Source organism: Danio rerio, chromosome 1 (assembly GCF_052040795.2).
Source record: "Danio rerio strain M-AB ecotype USA chromosome 1, GRCz13ab, whole genome shotgun sequence".
Taxonomy (NCBI): Eukaryota; Metazoa; Chordata; class Actinopteri; order Cypriniformes; family Danionidae; genus Danio; species Danio rerio.
In genome coordinates this window covers 18,575,884-18,581,883 of record NC_141021.1, presented here as the reverse complement: position 1 = coordinate 18,581,883, position 6,000 = coordinate 18,575,884, and positions in this window count along the sequence as shown.

The following is a 6,000-nucleotide window of genomic DNA, read 5'->3' as shown; positions in this document are numbered from 1 at the left end:
GTACATGTAGCAGGGCATTAAAATACTGTTTATTTCTTTATATTTTAACTTTGCAAACTATAAAATCATGTGTCATGTTTTGTGTCTGATTTATTTTAGTCTGATTTTGTTCCCCCTCTCTTTTTTCCTTGCTCTGCCGGCCACGCCCACTCCACCCTCTGCTCAGCACTTTACGTCCATCATGAAGTATTTTTTGAAAATATTCTGAGGTTGACTTGAACTGAAAGAGGGGGGTTTTCATGATCCTTTAAAAAAATAATTGAAAAAAGAAATTAAAGCACAGGCAGTTTCAGAGAGGCTAGCCATTGCTTACATGCTGTTTACGTAAATGTGCACAGAGACTTAAGACCTGAAGTGACAGGATGAGGAAGATTTCTTCATCTCATTCACCACTGAGAAAACATAACAGTTCAACGCGTAATATTACAGTAGTACGATAACAATAAAGGCGTGTGTCCACCAATCCATTTTATCCAGAGGCACCTGCAATTACCAGAGGCACATGCTTATAATGATAATGCTTCTTTTTCACAACGCCAGCAGGGTGACATGCTGCTGTGTGCCCAACTTTTTCTAAATGCGCTTGCAGTTAAATAATGTTCAACTCTGAGTTAAACCACAATCCTTAATGAGTTTTGTTAAATGCAGAATTGTGCATTATCTTTAATATGAGAAGCTGAGTTTTTATGGAGGAGCGCAGACATGGTGGAAACAAGGCCTGTCAGCCTGCATAGTGGGAATACACTGATGATGTGATGTGAACAGGGTGCACAGAGGTTTGTAAAGTCAGTCTAAATCCACAACAGGAAGGTAGGACAAACTATTGTAAAGTTTGGATCAAACATTTCATCATACACCTTACATAGATTTAAATAGATACATTTTAAGCACTTAACTTAATGAGTAGCATTGAGAGAAGTTAAGAAAACGTGTTTTTAAACCAAATCACCCTGTCTATAAATCTAGTTTTACAGGCCAGAGCCAAATTGCATGTATTTTGTTAATCTGTAATCAATCATTCATTCATTTTCTTGTCGGCTTAGTCCATTTATTAATCAGGGTCACCATAGCGGAATGAACCGCCAACTTATCCAGCACGTTTTTACACAGCGGATACCCTTCCAGCCACAACCCATCCCTGGGAAACATCCACACAAACACACTCACACATTACGCACAATTTAGTCTACCCAATTTACCTGTACCGCATATCTTTGGACTATGGGGGAAACCGGAGCACCCAGAGGAAACCCACGCGAATGCAGGAAGAACATGAAAACTCCACACAGAAGCGCCAACCGAACCGAGGCTCAAACCAGTGACCCAGCGACCTTCTTGCTGTGAGGTGACAGCACTACCTACTGCGCCACTGCGTCACCCTGTAATCAATCAATCAATAATAATAAAAAAATGAATAAATAAATGAACAAACTGATTAATGAACAGATTAATAAATGAATGAACTAACAAATTACCAAAAAAATGAACAAACTGATTAATGAACAGATTCATAAATAAATGTATGAATTAACAGATTAACAAATGAATGAACAAACAGATTAATGAATGAACAAACAAACAAATGCATGAATAAAAATAATGATTGAACAAACGGATTAATGAACAGATTAATGCATTATTGAATAAATGAATGAATGAATGAACAAATAACGAATGATGAACAAACACATTAAAGAATGAATAAATGAATGAATGGATGAATGAACGAAGGGATTAATAAACAGAGTATTGGATTATCAAATAAATGAATGAACTAACAGATTAACGAATTAATGAACAAACAAATAGAATAATGAATGAGTGAATGAAGGAAATGTTATAATTCACATGGTGCATTTTTTTTTTTTTTTTTTTTTTTTTTTTTTTTTTTTTTTTTTTTTTTTTTTTTTTTTATTAATTGTTAACAAAACATACAGGCTGAAAAACCTATATAATGAAACATATCAATTCAACCCCCCTCCCCCCCTCCCCTGCGGTCTCTTGAAACTGGGCTTTACAATGAATAGAAGTTAACAAAAAAAAAAACTAAAACAGAATACAGTATCAAATATCAATTATACAAAGCAAGGCAATCATTCTGGATCCTGATCATTTCTTTGTGCAATAAACAAGGAGATTTTGTCAGCAGCTAAAGTCCAGATCTGTAATGTACTCATTTGTACCAAGTTCACTCGCGCCGTGGATAACTCCAACATTATAATGTCTTGAAGTTGTACCAACCACTTGTACATGTCCAAATTATGTGGAGGCAGCCAATGTTGGGCTAGTAATTTTTTAGCAGAAGTTAAGCCAGCCAGCCAAACAGCTTTTTGTAGCTTGGTAAGGTTCAATGTAGAATCATCACTCAGTAGTAGAACAGAAGGATTCAATGGTACAGGATATTCAATAATTTTTGATAGGATGACACAGATATCATTCCAAAATCTTTGTACTTTCTCACATTCCCACATCATATGGAAAAAAGATCCAAGTTCCTGGTTAGGACATTTATCACAGAAAGGACTGAAGGAGGCATTGATACGATGCCTTTTGAGTGGGGTCCAGTAGGTTCTGTGACAAAAGTTATAGTGAATGAGTTGGTGATTGGGATTTTTAGATGAAGTAAAAATGTTCTGCCATACTCTTTCCCAGTCTGTGACACCCTCTTCTAGTTGACAATCTGTTTCCCAACAGCGCTGTATAGCTAAATTCTTTGCTGTACCCTCCAAGGCCTTTCTGTATATCCATGAGGTAAAATGATTAGTAAAGGACAGATCAAACCAAGTAATGATTGGATGAGTGGGAAGATTGTCCCCCCAGGGAACCCCGTAGGCCTTCATGGCCGATCTTAATCGCAGATATAAAAAGAGAGAGGAAGGTTCCGTTTCATACCGCTCGCAAAGTTCTTGAAAACTTAATATGCCATTAGAACCAGAAATATCTTTTAGTGTATAAATACCTTTCTGCATCCATTTCCTTGAAAGAAATGGTGCACCCCCAGATCTAAGATCATTATTATTCCAGATAGGTGTATGTATGTGCCATTTAGGTGAATGATGAATGTATTTTTCCATTAATTTAAAATTTACTATCGTATTGCCAATAATTGGACCAAAAGCTTGTATACACTGCTTGTTATTTAGCCCGGAGAACAGAATATCTTGTAATCTATATTTATCAGCTAGTTTCATTTCAATTTGTCTCCAAGGAACTCTAGATAGCGGGTTCAGCCAAACATGAATACATTTTATTTGAAAAGCTCTGTGATATAATTCGAAATTTGGAAGAGCTAGACCCCCATTTTCTTTTGTACGTTGTAGAGTTTCAAATTTTAATCTAGGTTGCTTACCATTCCATATGAATTTACGAATCATAGAGTTAAGTTTGTGCCAAAACTTTTTGGGGGCGGGTAACGGAATCATCGAACTAAGGAAATTAATTCGCGGCAAGATGTTCATTTTAACACTTGCTATTCTAGCATGCAATGATAAAGGCATTGAGGTCCAAACCCGGAGATCTTGTTCTACCCTAGATAATACTTGAAGATAGTTAGCGTCCGGGATAGTTTGCAAAGATGACTGAACAGCAATGCCTAGATAAGTTATGGAATTTCGTATGGGGACATTATATGGCAGCTTAATATGTTTAGCTATGGAGTTTAGAGGAAGCATAGAGGATTTATCCCAGTTGATTTTGTATCCGGAAAACAAACTAAACTTTCCAAATACATTCAGTATAAGGGGAAATGACGTTTGTAAATCTGAGATAAACAATAGTATATCATCGGCATAAAGAGATATGCATTGTTTGTGAGATTTAACTGAAAATGAACAAATGTCTTCTTGTCTTATCAGCTGTGCTAGTGGCTCAAGCGACAAAGCAAATAGCATGGGGGACAACGGGCACCCCTGTCTAGTGCCGCGCCCTAAATTAAAAGGTGAAGAATGTAGACCATTAGTTATAACAGAAGCTGTTGGGTTCCTATATAATACCTTAATCATATTAATAAAATTAGTACCAAGGCCAAAAACCTCCAAAACAGACCAGAGATAGTCCCACTCCAGCCGGTCAAACGCCTTTTCTGCATCCAAGGAAAGAACTGCAGCTGGAGTAGGACAATCCCGGGCCTCGTGTATGACATGTAGTAATCTCCGGATGTTGTCTGATGCTAATCTACCTGGCATAAAGCCCGTCTGATCTGGATGAACTAATTTATTAATGTATCGTTGTAATCGCAAAGCTAAAATTCTAGCATACATTTTAATATCTGTATTTAACAGGCTAATGGGTCTGTAATTTGCACAGTTTGAGTGGTCCTTTCCTTTTTTTGGGATCAGCGAAATAAGTGCTATATTCAACTGAGGGTGAAAGGCCCCCGTATTTACTGCTTCATGAATGGCAGCCAAAAAGATAGGACCGAGAAGATCAAAATACTTAAGAAATAACTCTGCGGGAATCCCGTCTAAACCTGGTGCCTTGCCTTTTTTAGCACCCTGTAATGCCTCTTTGAGTTCTTCTAGAGTAATAGGTTGCCCTAACTGTTCTGCTTCTTCATTATTAAGCTGTGGTAAAATTAGAGAGTGCAAGAAGGAAGCACAGTTATGACTTGGGAGAGTACATTCAGATATATAAAGTTTAGAAAAGTAGTCAGAAAATGCTGAATTAATTTCTTTGGTATTCCTAACTGGTCCTTTGGCCGGGTGATTGATTACGTCAATATACGCTTTTGCTTGATTTTGCTTCAGTCTAAGGGCTAAAAGTCTGCTTGGTCTAGCACCATTAGAGTAATAATTCTGTCTGGTTCTGTGGAGTACAAATTCTGCTTTCCTTCTCAGAAGATCATTTAGTTCAGTTTTAGAAGATTGAAGTTTATTAACGGTCAACTTGGAGAATGAAGATTTTAGGGAATATTCAAGTGATTTACATTCTTTTTCTAAATAGTCAATTCTCTGATTTTGCATCTTTTTTAAATTAGTAGCGAAAGCTATGGAGAAATCTTTTATAAAACCTTTTGTAGCTTCCCACACAAATATGGGGTCCTCAACAGAGCCTATATTAAATAAAAGAAATTCAGCCAATTTGGCTTTTAAGTCTACATCGAACTGGCTATTCAGTAAAAGCGAGGTATTAAAACGCCACCGCAGAGATCTTTCTGCAAATGAATTACAATTGAAATCTACCATTAAAGGATTATGATCTGCAAGAATAGCTGGCAGTATCATTATCTGGTCAAAATATGACAAAAGGTCTTTTGAGCATAATAAATAATCTATTCTTGAATACGTGAGATGCCTTGTTGAGAAAAATGTGTAGTCTCTACTTGAGGGGTTCCAAGATCTCCAAATATCGACCAAATTCAATGCCTTTACAAAATTTTTGAGTGCGGCCGAAGAGTTAAGCTGGACTTGATTACATGAGGAAGATCTGTCCAATACTGGATCAATAACTGCATTCATGTCCCCCCCAATAATCAGTGAGTAATCTATAAGTGAAATCAAGTGGTTAGCCATCTTCAAAAAAAATGTTGCCTCGAATATTGTAGGGGCATAGATAGAAACAAAAGCAATTTTCTTTCCCCTTATATTAGTGCAAACATAGGCAAGTCTACCAGATTGATCTTGACTTTGTCTATCAATCTTGATGTTACAGATGCGCGATATCAAAACAATAGTGCCTTTAGTTTTAGTGTTATCAGTAGAAAAAGCTGCAAGTTTATAAAACTTATTCTGTAACCTCTGAACATCTGACTTTTTCAGATGTGTTTCTTGAATTAAAGCGATATCAACCCTTTTCCTCCGTAAATAAATCAAAAGTTTAGCTCTCTTGTTTGGACTGTTAAGTCCTCTAACATTAAGTGATATAATTTTGTATTTATCCATAATCTATTTGAAAAACAATACGAGTTTTAAGAGTTTTTCCACAACCAGAATTTAACTGCCTAAATAAAGCTAAAACAATGCAAAAAAGTACAGACAAATAAAATGAACAAATACCCCCTGA